Consider the following 7,705-nt stretch of genomic DNA (forward strand, 5'->3'; position numbering starts at 1 on the left):
GGCCTCCCTTCCCTCAATGAGATCTCAAATTGGTGTTAACACAGATGATGGCGGCTCCGTTTGAGCCACTGGATAAGAGTTCATTAGTTCATTTGACACACAAGGTCATTTTTTTTGGTCGCCATTATTTAGGCTCGTAGAGTTGGGGAATTACAAGCCCTTCGAATGGATTCCCCATATTTAGAATTTCACCCTGATAAGGTGATGCTACGGCCAAGCACAGATTCCGGCCAAAGGTGCCTACTGCGTTCCATACTTCACAGGACATAGTCCTCCCTACTTCTTCCCCAGTCCAGTTTCCGACGTAGATAAGGAGTTACATACTTTGGATCTCAGACGAGCGTTATTGTTTTACTTGAAACGCACGTCGGTGTTCAGGTCCACGGTTCGTTTGTTTGTTTGTTGCACTGGTCCCAAAAAGGGGCAGACGGCCTCGAAGCAGTCCATCTCCAGATGGATCGTTTCGGCCATTCGTAGTAGTTATGAAGCTGCAAGTCTCCCCTGTCCTTTTCCAGTCAGAGCCCACTCTACTAGGGCACAGGCAACCTCGACTGCCTTCGCGTCTATCAATATTTCTGACATATGTAAGGCAGCTACTTGGTCTTCGCCTTTGACTTTCATTCAACACTATTCAATCGATGTTGATTCTAAAGCTGACGCATCTGTGGGTACAGCAGTGTTGCAATCATTACTTGAATAAACTGTTTCGCCCACACCCGCCTCCGAGACTTGTGTAGCTTGCTAGACTCCCATGTGGGACTGCACAGAAGACACGAAGATGAAAACATGGTTGCACTTACCTGTAACTGATGTTCATCGAGTGTCTTCTGTGCTGGCACACATCCCTCCCTCCTTCCCCGCTGTGGACGACTTGTATTTTCCACGGCGGCAGGTTAGGACTGAGAGAGAGAGGTGCCTCCCCCTCCCCTCGTCACGTGACCAAATGGGCGGGAAATGGCTCATTTCACAATTCTCTCTGAGGGGAGGGGGGACTCAATTCTTACAGGATTGAGAAAGCTCTTGGAATGTTCTTCCGTGGCAGGCCTGCCTTCCGGCAGTCCCATGTGTGCCAGCACAGAAGACACTCGATGAACATCAGTTACAGGTAAGTGCAACCATGTTTCTTCCATCAGGGGACTGCAAGTGCAGAGAATACTTGTACAAGCCACCCCCTTGGGGGCAAATAATGCCCTGTCTCCCCCATTTGAAGGCCGTTTTGGGTTGGGAAAAGGGCACAGGGGAAGGGCTGAAGCCCCTCCTCACCCTGCACTGCAGTCCCGGTCCCAACCAGGCCCTTGTGGCACTTTAGAATTGTCGCAAGGCACTCGCAGTTGCCATCCTACCGCGGGTCCCTGTGGTGATCCTGTGTTGCATGTAACATCCAGCTTGCCCCCAACATGGGGGGGGGGGCAGTGTTCTGTTGGGGTCAAGCAAGAGGTGTGTACCTCGCAGTGTAATATCACTTTTGGCACTGATGCTACTCTTGAGGGCTAGCACCGCCACTATATATGCATGCCCGATTCTAACTTCTCAACCTGGATATCAGTAAGTAAACAGATACTGCAAAACCACCATTTCTGGTCCTCTCCTACTAATGCAAGGGACCCTACTACTCACATAACTTTCCAAAGTCTGGGGAATCATGAAACCAAGGGGCCAGATCCAAGCAAACTGGGCATTCCGAAGGCCCATTAATTTGAATGGGAGAGTGAAGTTGCTGCCTGTGCAATCCTAAACAGAATTAACGCCTTCAAAGCCCATTAACTTCAATGCACTTAGAAAGGATTGCACTGTAAGCCTTCCCCGTTCAAGAGGTCATCTACCCATCGCACTGTTGTGAGTGACCCCAAATCTGAACAGATAAAGTCTGCAAACAGAAGAAAGTGACGTGCTATTGATGTGCATGAAATTATGCTAGCTGTAGAACCTTTATTAATTTGATTAGATTCATTTTCATGTCCCATGATGTCAATGGGAAACCATTCTGCCTGTCACTTCTTCCTTTTCCTTCCACTATGGAAGCAAATTTCAAGGACTGCGCACACATGCACAGACACGCACACACACAAAAGGCACCCCCGCAGAGTTTTAGAAAGATGGAGGAAAGAGTTCCTGTTTTGCAGGCAATCAAATGCAAAGCACATGGCAACGAAACAAACAGGAACTTTCCCACTCATCAGTACTCCCATTTGTTTTCATTACCCTCACCGCTATAATAAAGAGGGCCTTTTTGGTTCATTGGCTTAGAAACAAAGGCACATCCCCAGCAGCAGCAGCTCTTGGCCCTTCACCCTCATTTACACTCCGGCAAACAAACCATCAGGGTCCACTTGTTGTGACTTTCCCCCTCGCAGCTGATTTGTAGCCCAGCCGAGGTCAGCCAAGCGGCTCCTGGCTTCAATCTCAAACTGTCTCCAGCCAGACCCCGCTGAGCTGCCTCAAAAGCTTGCTTGACGTTTTCCAAGCATTTGCATAGCCAGTCCCTAGACAGACAGCTCCAGAGAGGTGCCTCTCCTCCACACTGCTTCAGCACCCAGATGCAAAAGCCCCCCCCCCAGTCCCCGGCACAGAGAAAACCAGTCATTGGAAACCTGCAAAGACAGCAGAGCCAGCCCGTGGCGTAAAGGAGGGGCAACAATGAGATGCATTCTATGCAAGGCTTTGTGCAAATTACACTGTGAACTGTTGTTACTTTGTGGAGAATCTGGAGTGCACTGCCTGCTTTGTGGACCTGCATCATCAGCCGCAGCGATTCGAGAAGCGAGCACATATCCAAGTAGTCAGTCTCAACTAAAAAATCCCGAACTGATTTCTCCCTTCCCCATTTCACTCTGTGCCGTTGTAAAAATCAGAGGTGGCAGCAGTGGGAGATGGAAAGAGGGAGGCAGCCAGGGCTGTCAGGTCCAACCTGGCCACCGGCAGGGGTGGGGGGGTGGGGTTGCCCGATCCATGTTGGGAAACCCCTGGAGACTTGGGGATGGAGCCTGAGGTGGACAGGGACCTCAGTGGGGTATAGTGCCATAGAGTCCACCCTCCAAAGCATCCATCTTCTCCAGGGGGACTGATCTCTGTAGTATGGTGATTAGGTGTAATTTCAAGGGATCCTCAGGCCCCACCTGGAGGCTGGCATCTTTAGGTGGCAGTGAGAGAGTCGAATGGTGTGAGAAAGCAGAGCGATCATACAGAAGAACACATCCGAGTGCATTCAGATACATCCAAAAACAGCTCAAGCCACTGGTTCCCTGCTCATGACCAGTAATCATGATGACCTGAGCTATTAAATCAGCAGATGTCTGAACATAATGAACGAGAGCAGGAGGTTCTGTAATTCCTCAGTCAAAGAACAGCTAACTTGTGGGATTCACTGCTGCAGGATGTTAAGAATGGCCACTACTTTACAGCGCTTTAAAAAGGGGGAGGCGAGACAAACTCATGGAGGATATTGCCTCAGTGGATATTACCCATGATGTTCAAGGACAGTAACTCTGAACACTGGGGTCAAGGAGCTTAGTCTAGTGGCCACAGGGTCACACCGGCTCTCCTGCCAAGCCTGCTCCCCCCCAACCCAACCCCCCACACCACATGCATTTCCATGCTCCTCAACCCCATTCTTAGGTCTGCTGCACATCCCATCCCGGGGGGAACATGCCAAGGACTTCCGTCAGCTGGTCACCACAGCGGTAGCGCAGGAAATCAATGCTGGATTATGCAAGCTAGAACTCGTACGCAAGCCTCTTAGGAGGGGAGAGGATAAAACCCTGGAAGGATAAATCTCAGAACATTCTCAACATTAATCGCATTATTGCTACTTAAAGCTTATAAAAACCCCACCATGAAAAGGCCCAGGCCAGAACTGGCCTGAGATGACTGAGCCGGGGAGGCGGCTGCAGAAGTGAGCCGGAGGTGGCTGTGAATCGACATGTCCTGGAAAACAAGCATTTCCGTTTGACATGAACCGAGGCATCCCGTCTCCCATTCCAGACTCTGACTCACTCCTGGGGTTGCCAGATCCAGGTTGGGAAACTCCTGGAGATTTGGGGCTGGAGCCTGGGGATGACCCAGGGACCTCAGGGGGGTCCAAGGCCACAGAGTCCACACCCCAAAGCATCCATTTTCTCTGGGGGTGGGGGGAGAATGATGCAGGCTGTCCTGAACGCCTTGAAGAAAAGATGGAATGCAATTGGATAATAAGCCTGTCTTCTTTTCCTTCAGCCAATGGGGCAATTGGTTAAGCCTCAGCAAAGTTATGCCCTTCCACGTCCATTCAAGTCAACAGGCTTAGAAGCATGCAACTCCGCTTACGACTGCCCTGTAAATATCACCAGGCAAAATCGGAGAAGCAGTTTTCAACCCTGAGGTATTTTCAGATAAAAGGTAAAGGTAAAGGTTCCCTTGCTCAAAAGCCAGTCGAATCCGACTCTAGGGTTGCGGTGCTCATCTCCGTTTCAAAGCCGAAGAGCCAGCGCTGTCCAAAGACATTTCCGTGGCCATGTGGCCGGCATGACTAAACACCAAGGCGAACGGAACGCTGTTACCTTCCCACCAAATGGTACCTATTTATCTACTTGCAATTTCTTGCTTTTGAACTGCTAGGTTGGCAGGAGCTGGAACTAGAGACAGGCACTCACTCCGTCATGCGGCACACTCAGGTCTTGAACTGCTGAACTACCGACCTTCCACAGCCTGCAGTTCAGCGTCTTAACCACTTGAGCCACCGCAGCTCCATTTTCAGATACGATGCTATAAAACCGCTGTCCATTTTCTCCCCTTCTGTGTATACACATCGCCCTAACCCTGGTAGCCCCGGGCTAGCCTGATCTCGTCAGATCTCAGAAGCTAAGCAGGGTCGGCCCTAGCTCGTGTCTGGAAGGGAGAACACCATGGAATGCCAGGGTCATGACATGGAGGCAGGCAAACCACCTCTGAATGTCTTTTGCCTTGAAAACCCCACACGGCCGTGCCAGTCAGCCATGACTTCATGACAAAAAAAAAGGACACACTACATTGGCTAGTGTGTACACTGGATTTTGCAGTCGCTCTCTCCTGCCCGAATGCTCCCCAAGAGTCCCCCTCTCTGCTAGCTGTGGGGCCTTCAGAAGCGGAGCTGGCAGCAGCCAGGCACCCCCCCCTCCCCCAGTGCAGCTATCCTGAGTTCTCCAGCTGTGAGCCCCCCTTCCCCAAGGACCAGGTGCACTGAATCTTAACATCACTTATTCCCCACAAATTGTTTGGGTAAGCCAATCTGGGACAAAAAAAATGTGACAAAACTATAAGACACAACTCAACAAGCGACATCTTCCATGCAACCATGCCAATCTCTCCCACCCAGTTTCTCCTTGGCAACAGGTCTTGAAACACAACACACAACGACCTCATCCCAGTCAGCCTCTCTCTCCCCCCCTCCCCGAGAAGCAGCTTAGATGAAGAGTAACCATAATGACATCCCACCACACAGCTTACTGGAATATTACCAGAGAGAAGAAGACACAAGTCAGTGACAAACATGGCCCAACACTATTCACACGTGCGCACAAACAGCACATCACGGAAAGTTTGGGGAGCTTTTAGCCATCCCCCCAGATCACACAGGACTGTAGAAGGAGCTACGAGGGGGAGGGAGAATGTTAGATCGCCGCTAACAAAGTACCGGAGAGTGATTTCAGCAAGTGATTCAGCTTTATTGAAGTAACAAACAAGCACTTAAACGCATTCATAACCAGAACAGATTAACATAGGGAGCTAGGCTCCTTTTAAACATTCCCGGGCTAACATAGCCACGCCTATTTACAGATAACAACCAATAAGATTGCGTAGTTAAAGACTAATGGAAGTTCTTCCCGCTCAGGGAACAGTTCTGTCGTGATTGGTCGCTGTTCACGAGCGACCAATAGTATGTGAGCACTGAAGGAGCCCTGGCTGGCTAGAAGCTTAACAAGGGATGTGAATGAGGCGATTCATGTAATACTTTTCAATACATTACAGAGAATATCTGCCATGGCCTCGGCACTCTGCCCCGAATTTCACCCCCCCCTTCCGCCTATTTCTCTGTTCTGCTTCCAATGTCCAGCTCACCACTGACCCCTAGGGGGATATGACTTTTGACCTTCACTGCCCAGGCAAAAGGAGCGCGTGGCCTTTCCTCTGTCAGAAGTTCAGTTGCCCGCAGGGGTTTCAGAGCTGGAGAAAAGTTCACCTTGAACTAATCAGGGCTAGTCTGCTCATTCTCTTCATCGCAAGCCCCAAGAGACCCCATCCAGGTTAAAGATGCCTGAACAAATTTGTGGGACTGCAACCTCTTTGGCCTCTCAGCCCGGCCCACTCCCCATCTCAGCACCCGGTTGCCAACCTCCAGGTGGTGGCTGGAGATCTCCAGGGATTCCAACTGATCTTCAGGTGACAGAGTTCAGGTCCCCCTTGAGAAAAGGGCCACTTTGGGAGGTTGACTCTATGACCTCCTTCCCCACTGATGACCCCTCCCCTCCCCAAACCCCGCTCTCTCCAGCCTCCACCCTCAAAATCTCCAGGAATCTCCCACCCTGGAGTGGGCAACCCTACCGGGTTGGGGGGAAGCAGAACTCATGAGAGCTTCCCTCGAAGTTGCTTGTTGCATCTTTGTACATGGGAAGAATGCATACCCTAGACAAACGTAGGGCTGGCATTTCCATTTCTAAGAGCAAGAAGATCAAACCATGTTAGATTTGTTGACCTCCAGGTGGCGGCTGGAGAGCGCCTGCTATCACCACTGATCTCCAGGCAACAGAGATTGGTTCCCCTGGAGAAAATGGCTGCTTTGGAGAGTGGACTCTATAGCATTATACTCCACTGAAGTCCCTCCTGTTAGATCGCCGCTAACAAAGATCCGGAGAGTGATTTCAGCAAAAGTGAACAGCTTTATTGAAGGTTCGAACAAGCGCTTGAATAAGTCATAACCAGAACAGTTTAACATTGGGAGCTAGGCTCCTTTTAAACATTCCCGGGCTAGCGTAGCCACGCCTCTGTACAATAACAACCAATGAGGTTGTGCGGATAACGTCCAATTAGAGTCTTTCCCTCGCAGGGAACTGGTGCAGTCCTGATTGGTCGCTTGTTGTGAAGCAACCAATAGCATGTCGGTTCGGAGGAGCCTTACTCGGGCTCGAGCTTAACATGGGGAGTCAATACGGCGATTCATGTAAGCCTTTTCAATATACTACACCTCCCCTCCCCAAACCCCACCCTCCTCAGGCTCCACCCCCCAAATCTCCAGGTATTTCCCAACCCGGAGCTGGCCACTCTAAGCAACATGGTTCTGTCTGGCTCATCCTAGTCTACTCTGACTGGTCGCCTTTCTCCCAGGTCTCAGGCAGAAAAGGGCCTTTCCCGACACCTGCTGCCGGAGAGTCTTCCACTAGAGGTCTTAGGGACTGAGCCTGGGAGGGGCTGTGCAGTGCTACTAACCAAATCTTGACTCATGTAGCTACGTATTGTCTACTCTGACCGGCAGTTGCTGTCCTAGGTCTCAGGCGGAGAAGGGTTTTCCCCAGCATCTGCTGCAGGAAACCCTTGAACTGGAGATTCCAAACCAGGAAAGCAAGAAGGAGCACTGTCGGGTATTTAATGTAGCAGAGCAAAAGAAAAACACAGCACACGTGTGTATTTAAAGCTTACTAATTAGTTAGGGAAAAGGGAACTGGGAGCTTGAAAACAAGAAATATCCTGCCTCGCT

Source organism: Gekko japonicus, unplaced genomic scaffold, assembly GCF_001447785.1.
Source record: "Gekko japonicus isolate JY-2015 unplaced genomic scaffold, Gekko_japonicus_V1.1 scaffold40, whole genome shotgun sequence".
Classification (NCBI taxonomy): domain Eukaryota; kingdom Metazoa; phylum Chordata; class Lepidosauria; order Squamata; family Gekkonidae; genus Gekko; species Gekko japonicus.